Raw genomic sequence first — 22,727 nt, forward strand, 5'->3', positions numbered from 1 at the left:
GCAATAGAAGGAAACAGAACAACATGATTAGCATTATGAGAATGGTGAAGAAGATACTGTTCAACCATTTTGCTGTTACAGAATATATGCTTGCATATATTTACTGCAATGTATTGTACTCCTACCTAATACTTCCTATCCTTGTGTGACTAGGGTGGGTAAATCTGCCAAAACCCTGTAGGGTGATCTAACTCCCAATTGCCTGTGGGTAAGTGTCATCAGGCTGACCGACCTTATGGAGAGCTGGGTGTAACGCCCTGCACGTCTCAGGATCGTTTAACAGACACGATAATGAGGACGCAACCACTTGTGAAGGGTTAGTTATTTTAATGAAGGCAAAAACAATACAACGAATAAACAAAAGTTATAGTCACTGGAATCCTCCAGGCTAAGTACGTTACCAGCCCACAGCACGGATGGTCCTAACCGTCCTCTGCATATACGCCGATCCCGGCGTATGCCAACAGAGGGCAGAAATGAAATGGCCGACAATGCCAATCGGTAGGCTGTGAGGGGCACGACGAGTGTTGGGGAGAATCGAGGAGTCAGGGAAACACCCAGCCGGGGTCTCTACCTGAAGGGAGCAGCCGCTCAACCTCTTCCTCCGACTGCACCGGGACGCGGAGTCACCTCCTGGTGATGCGTCACCGATACCCCAATCAAAAGCAAGAAGACTGAACCGAGAGCAGCCGCTCGATCGATCCTGTGGACTTCCGAGTCTGTAACGCGGCAAACACCTCCTGGTGTGCGTTACAGCTGACAGTCCCTGTATCTCTGGTCGGGCTGGGAGTTACGACTCCAACCAGCAAAAGCGCCACTGCGCTTTGACTCAGCCGAGTCAAAAAGCGAAGCTCAATGGTTGACCGGTAGAGCTTGCGGGTCCTTCACAGGTGACGATGGGGCAAGACACGGCCCAGGGAGTAACGACTCGACCTACCTCCGTTCTTGCCTTACTGGAGCACCACTCCGGAACACTGCTCTTCACGAAGCAGGTACGTCGGTGTAAACACAATATCCGACAGCCTTGTACCTCCCGGTTCCTCCCTTTATAGGGCGTGTTTTCCTTGAGTTATGTAACAGCTCTCCTGTTTACATAACCTCTCAACCGCTAAGCATCCTGGGAGATGTAGTCCGTTTACGCTGGTTACCGTTTTCCTCCCCTCGCATGACAGGAATTCTTGACAGTACATCCTCCCTCTCAGCGGCTCCCCACGGGTCCAGCGCTGGCAGGAAAACGCCGATGGAACAAGGAGACCAAGCGCGGAGCATGAACCCCTTCAGCCGGTTCCCATGATTGCTCCTCCGGGCCATAGCCTTTCCACGCAACCAGGTACCACAGCTTCCCCCTGCGCCATTTGGACGCCCGTATGCCCGACACTTCATACTCCACCTCCGACTCCACGCATACCGGCCTAGGTGTCCCAGACGGCTTGGAGGGTGCTGGTTTGAGCAATGATACATGAAAGACAGGGTGTATCCGCAATGACTGGGGCAAGCACACCTTCACGTTCACGGGACCCATACACTTGGTAATGCGATAGGGGCCCATGTACTTGGGATGGAACACACTGTTCTTTCGAAACCTCATGTTTCTTGTGGATATCCAGACGTAGTCTCCAGTGCGGTACAGTGGCCCGGGCCTTCTCTTCCTGTCGGCCGCAGCCTTGTATCGTCTCTTGGCCTCTATTAGGACAGCCCTTGAGCGCATCAACGTGTCTTTTATGTGTGCCACCCTGTCCGCTGTGGCGGGAATCCTGTCCTCTCTGAACGGATGTAGAAATGGCAAGAACCTGGGATGTTGGCCATAGTTGCTATAGAACGGAGATGACTGTGTGGAGCTGTGAGTGGCGTTGTTATAGGCTATCTCTGCAACCCATAGCAAGTCGACCCATTCTTCCCTGCCCTGGTCCACAAAACATCGCAGATACTGTTTGAGCGTTTGGTTCAGGCGCTCGGTTTGGCCGTCCGTTTGAGGGTGGTAGCTGGTGGACAGGGCGGTCTTAACATGCAGCGCAGTGCACCAAGTCTTCCAGAATTGCGCAGTAAACTGCGACCCCCGGTCCGACACGATCACCCCAGGTAATCCATGCAGTCGTACCACATTCTTTAGGAGTAGTGACGCCAATTCCCCGGCCGTAGGGACTCTCTTGCAGGGGATGAAGTGCCCCATTTTCGTCAAGTAATCCACCACCACCAGTATTGCCGTCATCCCCTGGTCTACCGGTAGGCCCACCACGAAGTCCAGTGATATGCTATCCCATGGTCTATCCGGGGTCGGAAGTGGATGTAAGAGCCCTTGGGTTCGGCCATGGTCGGCCTTCATGGTAGCACACGTAGGACACTCCTGTCCCCACCTCCTGACATCCACTCTCATGGTTGGCCACCAGAAATGCCGTCCCATGCTAGCCACCGTTTTTTCAAAGCCCAAATGACCTGCGCATGGAGAGTCATGGCACCAGATGAATGCTTGTTTCCTTAGCCTAGGCGTGGGTATCAACAGGCACCTGCCCTTCAGGGGTATCCCGTCCTTCAGCTGCCATTCTCTGTGACTGAGGAGCCACCTCCGCCATGCGAATGACCTGATCCCTCTCTTTATTCCCCTCAGGAAAGTATCCGGTTGGATAACCCCCAATACCATCCTCGGGGAAATGATGGAACGCTCGGTCGCAGGCAATGGTTCCTTAACTGCAGATTGACGGGACAGGGCGTCCGCCTTCCGGTTTTCCGTCCCCGGCCGATATGTGATGCGGAAGTTGAACCCCGCAAAGAAGATCATCCACCGCAGCTGCCTGGGAGAAAGGTGTCTTGTGGCCGTCATGAACTGTAGATTCCGATGGTCCGTGTACACCGATACCACATGTCTTGCCCCCATCAACCAATGCCTCCATTCGGTGAAGGCGTCCTTGATTGCGAGAAGCTCCTTCTCCGCAATATGGTAGTTGCGTTCGGCGTCGGTGAGTTTGCGGGACATGTACGCAACGGGATGAAGCACCCCTGTGTCGTGGTTGCGTTGGGACAAGATAGCCCCCAGCGCCACATCCGAAGCGTCCGCTTCCACCACGTAGGGGAGATCCGGATCGGGGTGAGCCAACACCGGCGCCTTACCAAAGGCGCTTTTCAGGGCCTCAAAGGCTGTGTTCGCTTCAGGGGACCAGACAAACTCCTTGGACTTCCTCAGTAGCTGTGTGATTGGGGCCACCAATCCTGAAAATCCATCTATAAACCGCCTGTAAAAGTTGGCGAAGCCAATGAAACTTTGGACGTCCTTCACGCTTTGGGGCACCGGCCATTCTTTCACCGCCTTGATCTTTCGTTCTGCCATCTCCTGTCCCTCTGGACTCAGCATCACTCCGAGGAATTCCACGGATGTGACGTGGAAGTCACACTTGCTGAGTTTACAAAACAGCATGTTTTCCCTCAGCTTTTGGAGCACAGCATTGACGTGGTGTACGTGCTCCTCCACACTGGACGAATAGATGAGGATGTCGTCGATATATACGACCACGTAGATATCCAACTCCTCTCTGAATACCTCATTCAAAAAGTACTGAAAGGCTGCCGGGGCGTTGCACAGACCGAACGGCATGACGAGGTACTCAAAAAGGCCGAACCTGGTCTTAAAGGCGGTCTTCCACTCGTCTCCGTCCCTCATGCGCACCAGATGGTATGCCCCTTTCAAATCCAACTTGGTGTAGATACGAGCTTTCTTGACCTGTTCCAGCAGTACACTGATGAGAGGCAAGGGGTACCGGTTCTTTATGGTTATCGCATTCAATGCCCTAAAGTCCACACAGGCTCTCAGCTCCCCATTAGCTTTCGGGATGAAGAAGAGTGGCGAGGCGGCCGGAGACTTGGACGGGCGGATGAATCCTAGCTTGAGGAGTTTATCCAGGTACCCCCGGAGATGCACGTTTTCAGGCTCCGTCAGGGCATACAGCCTGCCGCTGGGAACGCTGGCCCCTGGCACCAGGTCGATCTGGCAGTCAAACTGTCTATGTGGTGGTAGCACTTCCGCCTTCACCTCATCAAATACATCCTCAAAACTGTGATAAGCCTGGGGGAGAGCCACATCTTTTTCTGCCGCTGTAGCCACCGTCTGACTCCCGCTCTCATCTGCGTCAAGGGATTCCGTTCTTTTTCCACAATGCAGGATGCAATACGGTGACGTCATTTCGACGCGATGTGTTGGCCAATCCACAGAGGGGTTGTGTTTCTGTAGCCACGGCAATCCCAATATGACGCCATATTGGGGCGCTCGGATGATGTTAAAATCGATTTGTTCCAAATGGTTCCTCCCATATCTCATCGGAAGGACCCCTGTGTGCTGCCCGATGGGCCCCGTCACCAATCGCCTTCCGTCTACAGCATAGACGTCTTCGGGTACAGCTTTGGGAAGAAGCACTAGCCCTAGCCTGCATGCCTCGTTGTGGTCCATAAACATGCCAGTGGCCCCTGAATCCACCATGGCCACAACGGGTATCCACTGGTCATGCACTCCCACGTGCACCGTGAGAAACAGGTGTCGGTGTCCCTTAGTGACCGAGTTGGAGAGTGAAGGGATGGATGAGTGACTCCGAGATGCCCCTTCTTTGGTCTGGGAGTCCTCTAGTTTTCCGCCGGTATGTCCACCACGGCTGTTACCGACCGGTTGGCCCGATAACGTGACGTCTTCGGTTTGGCAGGGCATTCACGTACGTAGTGGCCTTTTTTGCCACAATATAGGCACAATCCTTGTTTACGGCGTGACTCTTTCTCCGTGGCTGTGAGGCTTGCTCGTATTGCGCCGATGTCCATGGGTTCTCCCTTGGATGCGGTGGAAGTTTCAGGACTTCCCACCGTCACATAGGATGGAAGGGATTTTCCTTTTCTCCCATGATCCCCTTTTCTTTCACTCAGCCTATGTTCCAGCCGTAATACCAGGTTGATAAGGCCCTCACATGTCTTGGGTTGAGGGTCAATATGAGCCACGGCGTCTTTGAGCTCATCGCACAGCCCGTGATGGAAGAGCGCCGTCTGTTTAGCAACAGGCCACTTGGTTTCCGCAACTAGCCGTCGGAACGCGTTGAGATACTGCACCAGGTCGTTGGATCCCTGTCTCAACTCAAGCATTTCACGGTCCGCCGTGTACGAGTCAGCCCTTCTGTCGAATACCTTCAGGAATTCCTCGCGAAAAGCACCCCAATCACATAAGATGGGGTCGTCCCTGCTCACCAGAGGTACGGCCCATTGTGCCGCGTTTCCAGCCAAATAGGAAATAAGGAAAGCCACACGAGCCTGACTCGTGGGGAACGCCTTTGGTTTGCACGATAAATGTAGCGCCACTTGTGTGAGGAATACCTGCACTGTGTTAGGATCCCCACTGTACCTCTCTGGTGTTGCCAAGGGGATGGCTACCGGCATTTCCACTACTACCGCAGGGGTCTGGTTCGTGAGGGAGGTGCTGGGCGTGAGCGGGTCCAATTGGATAGCATCCAGTCTGGCTTTTACATCGGCTGTTTCTTGCCTAGAGGCAGCCACTTCAACTTGCACGGTCGCTAAAGCAGCCAGCACATCATCAAGTGTTGCCATGTCTGTTATCGACCGGGAGACAGTTAGTGTTATTACGGTCGGATATTTTGTAACGCCCTGAATGTCTCAGGATCGTTTAACAGACACGATAATGAGGACGCAACCACTTGTGAAGGGTTAGTTATTTTAATGAAGGCAAAAACAATACAACGAATAAACAAAAGTTATAGTCACTGGAATCCTCCAGGCTAAGTACGTTACCAGCCCACAGCACGGATGGTCCTAACCGTCCTCTGCATATACGCCGATCCCGGCGTATGCCAACAGAGGGCAGAAATGAAATGGCCGACAATGCCAATCGGTAGGCTGTGAGGGGCACGACGAGTGTTGGGGAGAATCGAGGAGTCAGGGAAACACCCAGCCGGGGTCTCTACCTGAAGGGAGCAGCCGCTCAACCTCTTCCTCCGACTGCACCGGGACGCGGAGTCATCTCCTGGTGATGCGTCACCGATACCCCAATCAAAAGCAAGAAGACTGAACCGAGAGCAGCCGCTCGATCGATCCTGTGGACTTCCGAGTCTGTAACGCGGCAAACACCTCCTGGTGTGCGTTACAGCTGACAGTCCCTGTATCTCTGGTCGGGCTGGGAGTTACGACTCCAACCAGCAAAAGCGCCACTGCGCTTTGACTCAGCCGAGTCAAAAAGCGAAGCTCAATGGTTGACCGGTAGAGCTTCCGGGTCCTTCACAGGTGACGATGGGGCAAGACACGGCCCAGGGAGTAACGACTCGACCTACCTCGGTTCTTGCCTTACTGGAGCACCACTCCGGAACACTGCTCTTCACGAAGCAGGTACATCGGTGTAAACACAATATCCGACAGCATTGTACCTCCAGGTTCCTCCCTTTATAGGGCGTGTTTTCCTTGAGTTATGTAACAGCTCTCCTGTTTACATAACCTCTCAACCGCTAAGCATCCTGGGAGATGTAGTCCGTTTACGCTGGTTACCGTTTTCCTCCCCTCGCATGACAGGAATTCTTGACACTGGGCAGCATATCTCACAAGAGGTAGACAGGAATCAGCAGCCATAGGATGACCTCACAGTGTCAGCGAATTACTCCTCAAACTAAACAAGGAAGTGATGCCGTTTATATAATAAACATCACCCATGTTGCCTGTCGAAGCCCTACTCAGACCGCTTGTGTTTATTCTATTGTGATAGCCGTGTTGCCGAATGGGCAATAATAGCAATATTGCTGCTGGAGTAAATGGAGCTGGTGCCGCACTGCACTACCCCTGTCTCGTCGACCACTTTTTTCTAGGTTGTGCATCTGGGTCTCCAGAGCTACCAAGGAGTGAGTTTTGTGCCTATGTTCACCCGCACAGTAACTAAGATCAACTCCACCCAACACCGGTTTGAGAGCTTCCCATAATACAGCATGGGAGGTCGAAGAGTTCAGAGTTGTGGTAAAGTACTCTGCGAGAGACCGATATAGCAGTGTTTTCTAGGTTGGAGTCAGCCGATGCCAAGGCGATGTGCCAGTGGAACGGTGGGTGCCTCTGACCTACATGGAGTCTGAGGGATACCGGGGAGTGATCAGACAGCCCCCTAAGCAAGATATCAACATCCGAGACTCTATGGGAGTAATTTATAGGGATCAAGAGGTAGTCGAGCTTAGAAAAGGAGACGTGTACTGGAGAAAAATATGTGTAGCCAGCTGCGGCAGGGTGATACGTTTGCCAGTGAGGATAATAGCGGGCCTAACTTTGACATCCCTGTCACCATCTCCCTCCCACGAGCACACCATTGGCCAATTTCTGGATCTAGTACATCATTCCAGTCTCCGCCGATCACGGAAAGACCACTGGGGAGCTCTCCCCACACGCTGATTAATTTATCTACAAATGATTGTCCTAATGGGGGGGGGGGGGTACACACTTCCTAGTGTAAGTGGCTTCCCATAGAGTGTGCCAGCCACAAAAATATATCTACCATAGTTATCTGCCCATACTCTAGTAGATTGGAAAGGAACTCTATGGTGAATCAGAATGCGAGTTTCCCATGAGCCCCTCGTAAAACCAGAGGGAAATGTTTGTGTACATTCGAAACATGCCAGGCAGGGGTCCTTAGACCCTAAGAGGTGTGTCTTTTGTAAAAAGAGAATGTCATCCCCCAGTCTCCTGGCTTGCCTCAGTACCACACTCGCTTAATTTTATCCAGAGCCCCAAATATATTCTAAGTAATCACCTGTATGTGGCCCAACTGATCACCTAGAGTTGTCTCAGGCACTGGCAATGGGACAAGCCATCCTGGGGGCCAAACACCAGGATCTCCCTGGGCACATATGTCATTACTATGCAAAGTGACAACTTAAAAAGCAAAATCAAAACAAATACCCCCACCCCAATTCTTCAGAGAACACAATGTATCGGTTGCAGATGATGACTTCCCCAAAACCAACGGGGGCCCGGGACAAGGAATCACCAATGAATCCCCAAGTCCCTTCCCCAATTTAACATTGTGCTAGAGCAACAAAAACGTTGTGCTCTAGGGAGGCATTCGAATAGATAATGCGCATTTTGCAGGAAGCAATATAAGTTCAGGCATGTGGGCATGGCTGAGAAGGGCTACAACTATGTGCATCACTGGAGTCAAAGGGGGCTAGTGATTATCATGTAAGCGCATATTCCTTCAGGAGGATCGGTATCGATTATGATGCTTTGCCGTGGATTCCTTAGGGCGAGTGCACCTGTTGCTCTGGAATGAGTCCAAGTCTACGTAAGGTGGTGTGTTGGGGGTCACAGTGAGACTGATTCATCTGTCCATGTGAATACTTCTTCAGGAATATCGAAGAAAAAAACTTTGAATTGAAGACGACTCTGAGATGGGCCGGATACAGTAACATGTATTGGATCTTCAGCTCTCTCAACATCTGTTTCGCCGCTATGAAGGATTGTCGCTGTTGTTGGACCATCTTTGTATCGTCCGGGAATGTCTATATATTTATTTTCTATTGGTTGGCTTTGACAGTGTGAAAGATGTATGGATGCAACTGCGGTATGATTGACTTTATGAGAGAGTGCTTTTGTGTAATTGAGATGAATAAGTTTTAAGCAATTATTTTGCTGTGATTCACTTGGACTGGGGTCACTTTATGAGATATATTATTGTTTTTGTGGGTGCATTTTTAAGAAAAATATGTATACTTATGGTAATTTTCTATTATATATGTAAAATCATTATAAAAATTCTTGAAAATACTTACAGATTTTTCTATTTTTAATAAAATATTTTTGACAATGCATTTTTTGATTTCTTCATATATTTGTTAATATCTTCTGGTGTTTGTGTTACTTATGGTTCCGCTCCCCAATTGAGATATCTGCTTGCTTATAGAGAGAAGCCTCGCGCTCTTCCTATACCGTAGGCAGGTGACACCTATTCCCTTCTTGTGTAGGATCTTATTTATAGTCTTACTTTCCCGAAGGTACCTGCCTGTATTTCTTTGTCGGGATCCCTTTCATGTAGTTTGTAGTATAGATAGGTCAGGCAGGAGTAGATGCTGTAGTATCTCAATATGCTGTTAGGGCAATGCGTGGGTCTCCTGGTGCCGAGCATTTCGCTACCCACGCTGAGGGTGGCCAGAATAAGTAATAACATCCGCCAAGCACGATGGTGGAGAGTACATCCTGTGGGTACAGGGTCAAGATGTCACACATCAGACCCCAACACAAAAGTCAGCCTGGGAGTCCACAGGAGAGAATTCACGAGGGCCTCAGCCGCCTATAGGCCAGGCCACACACAACACGTAATAGTCTGCAAGGCCGTGACTGGAGGACATAGTCCACCCAGCCCCTTGCAAAGGCTCGACCCCACGGCCGGTCTAATATCCCATGCAGCGACCATAGCTCCAGCAGCCCCCCTCATATCTTGGGGGAAAAGGCTCTCAGACCCGCAAGGGCAGTCAAGGGTCCCACCTGTCCACTGGTTGGGAATGTGAGGCCCAGTAAGCCGAGCTTAGGCTGCTGACCACTGGTGGGAGTCTCCTCCAGGTCCTAAGCCAAGTGTGTGCAGGACAACACCTCCGGGTCACTCTGCAATGTGTCCGGGCGGCGACACTCCTAGGCTATAGGTCTGCAAATCTGCTGCTTGAGAGCATGCCAGGCCCTGGCCTCACCCCCTGCCCACCACTGAGACACCAGGACTGCCGGATGGGACTGCTTCCCACGCACAGGCCACCCTGACAGGGCACAGGGAGGCAGCCTGCATTCGCGATCAATGACCACACCAGCACACCGTCTTCGCCGACACCTGCAGCCGATCACCTCTCCGCAGCTCCGGTGCCAGGTCCGGATCCTCTCCACCAACTAGCGACCGTGCAAGACCGTGCCTCCTCCAGCCCAATCGGGGGAAGCGGATGCCACTCAGGGCGCAGAAATGCCCCTCACTGTATTTATGCAAATGCCATAAGTGTACCCAGAATCAGCCGCCATCTTGCACGCTAGGCCACGTCCCCCCAAATGTCATCTTCTTTAAGAAAAGAAGGCAACTTAAAAGCATGACCATGTATAATGATGGTGTTGCTGCTCAGGACTAATGTAACCACATGACACCCACTCCTTGGACATAAGTGGGCTAAAAAATCTTCCTAAAAATAATGCTAACAAATGTATATAGTTATAAAAGCATCATGCTTTTTGAGAATAGAACCAACTAGAAAGCCAAAATCACATTAAAATTACTTTAAAAGCACATAAAGATGTTACAATTCAAACACAATTTAGGATGATAAAAACATGGCAGAATTAAAATTTTCCCACCACTCGAAACTGCCTGATTGTTTATGTTTTCTGAGCAGTAAACAAACTATTGCTATTCCAGGCAACCACAGACAATCTTCCTAGAGGCACTCAATGCATGGATCCATGGAGCAAATATGTTTCAGTGTATCCCCCTCAGTTTCCGCCAAGGGAGGAACAGCTGGTACTGAGTCTGCAGAAGAAGAGCCAGGATCCAGATCACCAGGTCCCGAAGCATCACCGGAAGGCTCATAACGTGTTTAGAAGCAACACGAGGGACAAAGATACAAGTGGGCCTTTAAGGGGACCCACCAGCAGTTCTATGTCCAAAGATTGATTCAGTTGCATTCCTAGGCATATGTCCAGGGCAACCTCAAAAGTGCACAGCAGACAGTGGAAAACGGGCTGCACGCAGTGTAGCCAGATAAGTCAAAAAGACAAGAACCAATGGTCATTTAGTTCCTGAGGTAAGGGTGCGCTAAACAACTGTATCATTGGTTCAAGATACAGGAGCACATGTGGTAGTGCCATTCCCATTTGGCCTCGGGATGGGACATTCATTCCGGAATAAACAGAATAAAAGCCCAGTCCAGACAACTAGGAACAGGGCAAGCTGTAAGCCTACAAAAATGCTTCCAAGCATGAAGTGTATAAATTATGGAATAATTCTGAATACTGTCTGGAAGGTGCTAACCAACTCTGAGCCAATCATTTTTAAAAATTGTGCTACCCCCGCAGTACGAGACATGTTATAAATGCAGTGCACAAGTGCCCTGAAATGGTGTGGTAAATTAGTGTGGAGTAGTGACTGTATCTCAGAAGAGGACTTTGCAACTTGAAAATCTAACGTCTCCCTTACAAATGTTAAGGCCACATCCTTCTGAAACAATAGGTCTTTCAGTCTGCTTAAAGCATCAAAGTGCACATTTGAAAGCTATATCGAAGGCCAAAGCATTGTATCCCTAACTGATGGGCAGGTGGAAACAGTACTTATGTACAACAGGTCATGACTGCAGAAACCGTTACCAGATAGGCAATTTCTGGTTTTATCCCACAGCAGCCATGATCATTCAACATCAAATAACTCTCATTAGAGAGTAATCTGAAAGCCAGAGGAACCACAGCAGCTGGGGTACCCTTCAGATAAAACAACAAGTTTGCCTTTGACGCATTACATGAGCCATGAAGCGAAACTTCCCTGCACACTAAGGAGTCTCCCAAGATACTCTTGCAGTCAGTCCCACTAAGAAAAACCTCATTCTCACCATTCCTAAAGTGGTATTTGAAAAGTAAGATCCATGACTTGTGTACATACCCTTTCCTAGGGCTTTAGATCTAAGTACATGAAGGTGTTGAAAGCAGTATTGCTAGTGAAAAGTTTAAATAAACCTGTGAATTATCCAATCCGTGGAAGGTATTTCTCCAACAGTGAAGGACAATTTCTCCTAGCATGTTATCTAATGTTCCTCCATGTAATTTGTGAATTGTTCCCAGTTCGCAAAGTGTGTAAATATGGGAATTGTTGGTGCGTTCAAGGCTTTAATCTTGCCGAGGCCAAGACAGGATGTTTGCTGCACAGTTTTGTTCAGGAAAATCATTTGATATGGTATAAGGCATGCTCTAAATAAAGCCTTGTTCCCCTGAACCTGCCAATCCTTACTTCCCCATGTAGATTTTAAATTGATATTGTCTTTCCAAATGTCAAACCCTTATGAAGACAGTTGGGAAATAAAAGATGCAGAATAAATAAGCTTGGTGTCAGGGATCGTAGTTTTCTTAGCCCATGAAGGTGGTGGCTTATAATATTAGGACTCTGGGTCAGCTGAATTGTGACCAGAAAAATATTCAAACGTCTGCTCAAATGCTTTTGAGCTGCTCCATGGTGGTGTAGGGCAGGGTTCCCATTGTGTTGAATTAAATACTACATGTGGAGTACTTGCTTTATACAGGAAATCGTGACCATAATGGTGAAAACAGAATATTTCATCATAATTATCTGTGCCAGCATACATTTCATCACTATTAAAAACAGTAAAATACTGTAGATAATCTAGCATTCCATGCACTATATCAATATCCCATTAATCAGAGATAGTACTAGGAGTGATAACATCTTGTAATGAAACTTCAAGTTCATAAGGAATTTGAAGAGTTTCAGTCAGCCCAAATATATCATATGATACCTTATCCCAAACAATTCCATTAGGAACCAAAACAGCAGAAATGTTCACCAGGGAAAGGTCTCTTTGCACTTTGTGTGATGAAAAACGGGGTGTTAAAATCAAGTTAACCAGTTCAACAGCAGAGCATTCCGGGAGATAATGTCTGTTTAAAAGCAAGAAAAGACTGTCACAAAACCAATCCAAAGAAAGAGGAAAGAGGAAAAGTAATGCAATTATAATCCATGAAGGGATAAGGTATTTCTTTTTCAGCTAAATGTATAATGCATGCAGTCTACCTCTGGGTGCTAGTGGTGGGTCAGATGAATCCGAAAAGAATTCATCATAGTCAAGTAGGCGGTGGCTGTTTAAGCTATTTTAGGCAGCTCTGGAGGCTGCTCTGGATGCTGTGTAGCACTGGGAGTTGACTCAAAGGGTGTAGGTGGTGGTAGATACTCTCTTTGTCTGTTTGCAGAAGTGAAATCTGTGTTTCCGTACATTTTGATTGTGTGGTAGTTGTTAATGTAATAGGTAGAAGTGACATTTCATTGTTAGCTGTCCCCAGCCGTGGAGAAAAAGCTTGGGTGCTGATTAATGGTTCCAACTGGACTTCCTGTAGGGTACTGAGAGGAGACAGGTGACTACCCAGGAACCCTCCTGGCCTACTGTGTAGAACCGTCAGCATAATGTGGTTTGATGAGATATATTGACACAAATCTTTTGTTTTTGCAGTCAGCAAGCGGAAGTAACAGTACAGATCTAGTCACTTCAACTGCCAGGACAGGTACAGGAGCTCTGTAGGATGACCCAAATTCCTTCTTGACCACAATCGTCTCCTGGACCAGTTTACCAATCTTTGAAATCAAACCAGGAGTTGCTGGTGCTTCCCTTACTTCTCCTGTGGTGGTACGTTTTAGCAGGACATTGCTCTGTGTGTCTCAAGAGTTGCTCAGTTCCTGTAAAACATTCAAATGTTCATTGATGTCAAAAGGTGTTTCTGCCCCAACTGTACTGGGACTGTTGTGATCTAGAACCCACATCTTAACCCCAAACAGGATCTCATAGGGAGTCTGCCCACCCAGTGATTCTCTAGGCAGATTCTTGAGAGCCATCTAAACTAAATACAAGTGGTGAACTCAACTGCTACCTGAACGTAATACCCTAGCTGTTAAAACTGCTTTATGTCCCGGTTCTTCTTTTCTACTACTGTGTTTTCCTCTGGATGGTAGGGGGAGGAGTACTGCACAGTCATACCCAATTTTCCCATGGTGTCTCTGAAAGCCTTCATGGCGAACGCCAGACCCTGGTCCGAATGGAATATGGCTACTGTGTATGTCCTAAAAAAGACTTGCAGGTCTTTTATAACAGTTCGGGCATCAGCTGATTGCCCTGGTCAAATCTATAGGAATTGAGAGCAGGAATCCACTGCTACCAAAAGCCTCATTTGATTGCAAAGGGTGCAGTGGTCAAGATAAACACAAGCGAGAGGCTTGTCTGAGATCGATAGAGGTGTCTCTAGTGGGCGTGCTATGGCGTCAACCTAAGTCTGTTGGCAAATGTCACATTTAAGGACACATTCTTTGGTCTGCTTGTATAAACCTGGCCACCAGTAGCATTGCTGCATTAATAAAATTGTAGCTGCCACCTCTGCACAAGCAGATTCTAGACCCTCATTTGCTGCTAGGATTAAACCTAATCTGCAATCTGAATTTGATGTTATTCTATACCCCACTCAGGAAGTATGAGAAAATGCTATGTTTTGCACACTTAACTGATAGGAGTATTTAGTTGGAATGCCTTTCAGCAAGTGGGTGTCATTGCCCACAGCATTGACAGCCGTCATAATGTCTCCATCTACCCTTGTGCTAGAACGAGTAATTGCAGAGACTGCAGTAGTTTGCACTGTTGATTTTGTGGCTTGATCAGTCGTGGAATTCCCTGCAACATGTATTCCTAGACATTGATGACTCATCATGTGTATCACATGAGTCTGTGGCAAACATCCTTTTTAATTTGGCCACCTGTCCCCGAAGAAGCTTGTGCTTTATCGTGTAACCTGTGGATTCTCTGAATCCATTATAGCTTCAGTGGTATGAGTACTCATTGTTAGACTGGACACAATACTACGAATCACACACAATAAGTGTGGAGAATCCGGGATCCATATTCTCAAGTGCCAGAATTAGAGGTTTCAGTTAAACCAGCTGTGCTGTGCAGTCACTAAGGAGCTGATTATGATCTTGGCGGATGGGATACTCCGTCATAAATGTGACGGATATCTCGTCCGCCAAATTACAAGTTCCATAGGAGAGAATGGGATTGTAATTTGGCGGATGGGATATCTGTCACGCGTGTGATGGAGTAACCCTGTCCGCCAAGATCGTAATCAGGCCCTTAGTGACTGCGTGTAGGTTTTATGGGTGTGGAATTCTCCATCCTTCACCCTACCCTTAACTGCGCTGCATGTAGCAGAGTATTGATGTTTTGTCGCTACGGCAGGTTGTACAGAACAGTCAGTATTATAGAGGGTGTACTCATACTGATCTAGAGGTATGGCTTCATTGGGCCGAGGATATTAATTTCCATATTGGAGGTATTCCTGTGTTTGTAGTGCAGAGTCAAATATGTAATCTACATATGTTGCTGTAATTGAGTTGGTCCGTTATATCCATCTGGAATGTAAAGCCTTCACATTAGGAACACTGTCCTTTGTAACAGCCTCTAAGGCTGGAACCGGAGTCATGACAATATTGCGTTTCCCCTGAACCAATGATTTTTCTCTTACCACAGCTGTTTGTACAGCCGTCAGACTCTTTTCTGTCTGTGCAAAACGCATTTCTGCATTTGTATATAGATGTGATTTATATGCAACTGGTACAGTGTCTCCTTCATTGAATGTGACATAAGTGTACCCTGATGCATCCACAAGTATGCAGATCACCAGGTGTGTGATGTTAACACATATGTGTGAGTGTTTTGAAGCTAACATGTCAACTTGTAATGAATGTAGAATTTGTGTATGTTCTGTTGACCAATGTGTATTTGGAAAGTCTGGAAGGATCAAGTTGTAGAATGGTTTTACCCCCTCTTCATAGTCTGGAATGTATGTTCTGACAAAATTTAGGAAACCCAATATTGATTTTAGTTTCTTCAAAGTGTTTGTGGGTTGTTGAAGTGCACACTTCTCCAGGAAATGTTTTGAAATGCTTCTGCCTTCACTTGACGACTCGTATCCTAGAAACAGGACATTGAGATGGGCAATTTTAGATTTCTTGAAATCCCAAAACTATGCGTTCTACTCTTACCAAGTGTGTAGAAAGGTCATCATCCGTTGGGTATATGTCATCAACATAGGACAATGCCTGGACGTCAAAATCTTGCAAAAGTTCTGAAACCTGTGCTGAAAGCAACCCTGGGCTGTTCTTATACCCTTGAAACAATCGGCAGAACTGTTTTTGAGAACAGAGGGCACTAAATGCGGTCAAGTACCTGCTTTTAGGCGCTATATTTTGACAGAAAAATCCATTTGAAATGCCCAATGTAGTTTTGTATTTTTTACAGCAAGGGCCGGCGATAATTATCGCTCAGCGCTCTTAGCGTGAGGATAATTATCACCGGCCAACTCTGAATTTTATCGCGGAGATAGCGTGCTATCAGCAACGCTTATCTCCAAAGTGATAAAATTCAGAGCGCAAGCTGCCAAATGTGCGATTATCACTGGAAATCCAGCGATAATCGCACAACTTTTGGCGAAAGCTTGCTGATAGGGCCTCACATACTTAGCCATGATATCCACCTTACATAGGATATCATGGCTAAGTCAAAGCAGGCGTAAGCAAAGTAGCGACAACAGAGGTTATCGCTACTTTTCTTGTCACTATGCTGCTTTGCGTAAGGCTTGATAATAGGAGAAATGACGCTTAGCGACATTTCTCCCATTATTCTAGGCAGGAACGCCCACTTTGCATCTCATTAGAGATGCAAAGCTGGATGTTCAAAAAACAGGCGCTAATGCAAGGTTTCACACGCTAGCGTGACCTTGCTGATTAGGCATTAAAATTATCACCGCTTTTCGTCCGAAAACGGACGCAAAAGCGGCGATAATTTTCTATCGCCTCATTGCTGATATGCCCCTATGTTGTTCATTAGTGCCTCGCTGCCATATTGTTCATTAATGCCGCACTGTTATCGGTGTGTATTGCAAATGTATGTGTAGCAGTGTTCAAATGTCTGTAATCTAAGACTAGATGATATGAATGTTCTGGTTTCATTTTCTAGAAACAAAGGATTATTTATAGGGGAGGTGCAAAGTTCTATTATACCGTGGTATTCATTTTGCGTGAGAATATCTCTAAATTGTTTTTTAGCCTAATTTTTAATGGGATATTGTCTTTCTGATTGTGAGGTTGCTGTCACAGGTATAATGTGATAAGGGGACCTGGCATCCCACTCCACATGTTTGCGATACACCGTTTGTGGGGTTGATGTCAGAGGAGAGGTGCAAAGTTCTATTATACTTTGGTATTCATTTTGTGTGAGAATCTCTCTAAATTGTTTTTTAGCCTATTTTTTAATGGGATATTGTCTTTAAGGTTGTGGGGTTGATGTCACAGGTATAATGTGATAAGGGGACCCGACATCCCACCCTACATGGTTGCGATACAATGCCAGAGCTTGCACTAGGGCCTACTCCTTGGCGTATTAATGTTTTACTGCATCAGGGCCAAAGTCGTCAAAAAAAGTTGGTAAAATTACAGTTTCTCCCTCAGGGAAATCCATGACAAACTCTGGAGGCCAATCCTTTTCAGACAAGAGAATGTCTTAGCAGAATGACAAGTTCCCCCCAAGGAGAGCATTTATTGGATGTTGTATATACCCCTCCATTTGGATTTGCATTTCATATAATTGATGTAGGACACTAATTCAGCTATCTGGTGTTTCCACCTGGAAATAATCACTCATTGATACTGCCGCCAGACACTCCATAACATTCCGGCAAACTAATGTGACGTTTGCTGCATTGTCCAGCATTGTCAGAGCCCACTCCCTGCTCAGAAGCAGTGTCCTCAATATCCGTGCCATGCTTTATTTTGATGCCAGCCACATGCTTCTTTTTTAAATGAGGCTTGGACTGTTTAGGTTTGTCTCCCTGTTTAATAAAGTAAGAAGAGCATTGTGAGTCCTTCTTTGGTTCCAGGTATTCCTCTGCTCTACACTCTGACTGTCCCCCTCTCTCTGAGCATTTTTCAGATGACTCCTGAAAGAAATGAGAGGACCGTTTTCAGTATCCTGATATCTGTCAGGTGTTTTAATATTTTCTTGGTTACGCAGATTATAGTGATTTTCAGTGGACTCCTGTTGAAGAAATCCACCCGGTGCCTGGACCAATGCCGCTTCCGCCCCCGACATCAACATTGCCATCCCAAACGGACACAAGATCCAAAGGAAGGACTGCCCCAGCCACCCGGGAGGAGGCCTCACCATCACCCACAATAACACCCTCTACCTCACCACCTCCAGCGAAACCTTCCCCTCCGCTGAACTCCTGCATTTCCAGATCCAGACCAGCCCGAAGACCACACTCTGTGGAACACTCATCTACAGACCCCCCGGCCCCCGGACACCCTTTGCCATGACCATAATCGATTTCATCGCACTCCATGCTATCGCATCAATAAACTACATACTCATTGGAGACCTCAACGTCCACTTCGACAACCCCAGCGACCCCAATTCCACCATCCTGCCTGACAACCTCTCTAACATCAGACTCAACCAACTCGTCACCACACCGACACACAGAGCTGGACACACCCTCGACCCCATCTTCACTGCAGGTAACAGCGTTCACTTCAGCCACTCAACGCAACCACCATGAACGGACCACCACCGCGTCCACTTCACCGTCAACAAACCCAAGGCACCAAAACCAGATCCCGCCTACCACGAAGAAACTGGAGCAAGGTTACCGACGAGCAACTAAACTCCACCCTCTCCTGAGGCAACCACACCCATGCATCCGATGCAAACACCGCAGCCAGAGGACTCCACACGTGGATCGCCAACTGCGTAGACGAGCTTGCCCTGCTACACAACCCTGGCAAACAACGCCCCAGAAAAGCCGCCTGGTTCACCACACACTCCTAATAAGCCAGGCGCACCTGCAGACACCTGGAAAAGAACTGGAGGAACTCCAAGACAACCGATAACTACTCCACCTACAAAGATGCCATGACAGACTACCACATCCTAATCAGAACAACCAAAAGGAACTTCATCCACAACAAAATCCTCGCCAACTCCACCAACTCCAAGGAACTCTTCAGTGTCATTCAGGAATTCACCAACCCACGCAGTGAAGCCACGGACATCACCCAGTCCCAAGACCTCTGCGACAAGCTCGAAACCTACTTCAACCTCAAGATCAGAACTCTCTATGACAACTTTATCGACCACCCACAAGATGCCTCAGCCAGCCCACCGCTTGCCCAAGACATCGGCCAGCCCACCATTTCCAGATGGACACCAATCACTACCAAGGACACCGCCGCGGCCATGAAAGGCATCCACTCGGGAGCTCCCACCAACCCCTGCCCTCCGCACATCTACCACAGAGCCGCAGGCACAATCGCACCCGAACTGCAATACACTATTAACACCACCTTCAAAACAGGCACCTTCCCAGACAATTGGAAATGCGCCAAAGTCAGTCCCCTGCTCAAGAAGCCAACGGCCGACTCCACCGACCTCAAAAACTACCGGCCCATCTCACTCCTCCCTTTTGCAGCCAAAGTGGCAGAGAAACAGTCAAAAGGGAACTGAAGCGAATAATCGAAGAGCATGCCGTCGTAGACCCGTCCTAATCCGGATTGCGAACCAACCACAGCACCGAGACCACCCTACTCGCCGCCACAGACGACATCCACACCCTCCTGGACCAAGGCCACTCCTCAGCCCTCATCCTCCTCGACCTGTCTGCAGCCTTTGACACTGTCTCTCACCGCACACTGGTCACCAGACTACACTATGCCGGCATACAAGGAACTGCCCTCGACTGGATCCGCTCGTTCCTCACCGGAAGAAGCCAGAGGATCAGACTACTGTCTTTTTTCTCCACCCCCACGGAAATCACCTGCGGAGTCCCACAGGGGTCGTCTCTGAGCCTGACCCTCTTCAATATCTACATGGCCCCCCTCGCAGACATCTTCTGACAACTCAGCCTTAACATCGTATCCTATGCCCAAGACACCCACCTCATCCTTTCCCTCACCAAAGACCCCACCACCGCAAAACTCATCTTCCAGAGAGGAATGCAAGGAAAACAGTCACACATGCACTCATCACCAGCAGACTGGACTATGGCAACGCACTCTACACCGGCCTCAACAAGTCCCTACTCCACAAACTCCAAACAATACAGACTCGTCCTCGGCATCCCCCGGCATGAACACATCAGCCAACACCTGCGGCAACTCCACTGGCTCCTCGAGGAGAAGAGCGTCACCTTCAAAATCCTCATGCACGTCTACAAATGCCTACACAACAACTGACCCAAATACCTCAATGACAGAATAAACTTCTACATATCCAAAAGAAACCTGCGATCGTCCAACCTCGCACTGGCGGAAACCCAGCGCATCCACAGAGCCAGAGCAGGCGGAAGATCGTTCTCTCACATTGCAGCCAAGACCTGGAACGAGCTACCGGCAGACATCAGACTCGCCCCCTCCCTGAACACCTTGAGGGATAAAAAGGTAGATTTCCCGTATATAAGGGGTATCGGACCTATATTATGATAGCATGATGCATCTGGCTTTGGGGGCGATAAGCGCATTCCTGGAGGTGCCGTGCCTACACTCCCAGGCACCAAGACGAAAGGGAGTCACCCTTCCTGACCTCCTCAGCAATAGATAGTCAAGCCTTTGTACTGATCTGATGTGTGCCATATATGGTCCTTCTTTGGAGCTCGAGGGCCAACTGGTATTTTTCCTTTTACAGTGATTGTATGTGTTGAACGGAAAAGTATATAACCTCATGTTTGAATACGAGCCAACAGTCTTCTCGGCGCACCTGATGGGTGAGGATCGGAGAGGCTCCTCTATAGAGTATTTTGTCTAATAAACGATTGAACCTTCTTCACTGCCAACTGACTGATTATTTGGTAATGGTATTGGGACTATTGGTAGGTATAGTCCTATAGTTTATTTTATGGTACTTCAGTTGGCGACTCCGCCGGGACTCCGTGACTGGGTCGTCCTCCCCGTAAACGGGTGGTAAGGACAAGGGGTAATTCTGGTCGAGCGGGTTGATGGAAAAGGGATCCTTTGAAATTTAGCCATTTTTGGTATGAACTTACTCCGCTCTCACGATCAGAGTATCCCCAGCTGCTAGCGACCCTTCACCGGAGTCCTGCGGACGTAACGCAGGAGCTGACCGTGTTGGTCTTCAGGAGTTGGCAGTGGAGAACAAGAACACACGATCGTGCCTGTGTGCACCAGGTGAGTGGAATTGTCTTGATGTTTTTTGGCATGCACTGTCGAGCAGTGCTTTCGAAGCAGTTAACTGTGTAAGTATTTGGTGGTCAGTGTACCACGGAGAATCTTGGGGGTCTGACGAGGCAGCATTGTGGTGGCTGCACGTGTAGATGCTCCACGGACCTTTTGTGAATAATAGAGAAGCCGATCGAACGCCCGGTGTGGCACGTGTGGTGCACGCCCGGCCGGACTGCTCTCGGAAAAGCCTGTGGCTGTACCTGGGTAGCCTTGGGACATATCTGAGGCGGTGCTAATGAAGCGGGCTTAGTCAGAATAGTCCCAAGAGTGAACCAGGAAGGCTGCAGGATGGTCTGTAGGTCGGTCTGTGGTTATACCTGTCTGACGGTCTCTTGGTAGTCTTTGGACTGCTTGATTTTGGTATCTGTTGGTCTTGGAATTTGACATTGATTGATTCTCCACGAACAGGAGTCGACAGGCTCTGTTCTTTGTTTGAAAAGACGTCATTTTGAATATCTTTATATGTATATTATTATCTTGTGTATGTTTGAATGAACGTAAGATTGTATGTTTTGTGAATGTTAAAACATGGCCATGTTTGGAAGTTTATTTTTATGATCAAATGAGGAACGCGTGACGACAATATCCATGCCGTGTTTTAGTAGACTGAGTTGTTTTGGATGTTGCTGTCGCCCTAATGATACGCGTTTGGCTGAAAGTCAACCTGCCCCGCCTGAGGGCAGCCCAAGTTATGATATGTATGTTAAGCATGGTATTACACCTCTTTTGTTTAATACATTATGGCACAAATATACTAAAGATAATGTGGAATTACAATGGCCCTTAACCGGGTCTTTTGATGAGAAAAAGATACATTTTCTGCAGGATCGATTATTTTCCAAACGTAGTCGACAGTCAATGTTTGACTCCCTAAGCCTGCGGCAGAAGGAAGCAAAGCGTAGACGTATGCGTGAGGAGAAAGTATGTAGGATGAAAGGAAATCAGACGATAACGCAGAAAGCTATAGCTTATGAAAAAGCACAAACTGAACAAGGGATTGATTGTGCAGACAGACAATTTAGATTGCAAGTGGATAAGACTTATGTGGCTAGGAATGAAGCGGAAGATGAGATAGAGGATTTATTGGATACTCGTCCACCTCCTCCTTATGCTCCGCAGCCTATATATCCTGTTGTTCCTCCGACTTTAGTACAGGCCCCTTCAGCTTCCGCCCCTGTTGATTCCTCTTCTCTTGCCTCTCCGGGAATGTCCTCTGTTTTGTCTCCTAAAGTGACTGGGACGGCTACTTTATGGCTTGTTACACTGCCGTCTTCCGTTACGGCCACAGCTGTTTTGTCTCCCCCCACCCCTGCGTGGGCCTCCCTTTCTGCGAGCACGACCCCATCTTCAGCTGTTTCGACTCCATTTCGTGCTCTGGGAGATCTTGACGCACGGAAGTTGTTTACCCGTTCGGCTGTAAGGCAGACGGAGAAACAGATGATTGCGGATCAGTCATCCCAGTGGATGCGACATCCTATTTACACTATTACTGACATATGGAATAGGCTTCGAGACTATGAGCCTGTTATGCAGCAACATGCGTTGAAACACATGGCTGCATGTATCATTACTCTCTGGGAACAGTGTTTTCCAGGAGGGATGGCCCCCCCAAGTGATGTATGACATCCGGGACAGGGCTCATAAGTCTGAACTTAGCCCGGAGGAAGTGTATAGAAATGTGGAGATTTTATTAAATTATCGCAAACGG

Source organism: Triturus cristatus, chromosome 2_1 (assembly GCF_964204655.1).
Source record: "Triturus cristatus chromosome 2_1, aTriCri1.1, whole genome shotgun sequence".
In the NCBI taxonomy this organism is placed as follows: Eukaryota; Metazoa; Chordata; class Amphibia; order Caudata; family Salamandridae; genus Triturus; species Triturus cristatus.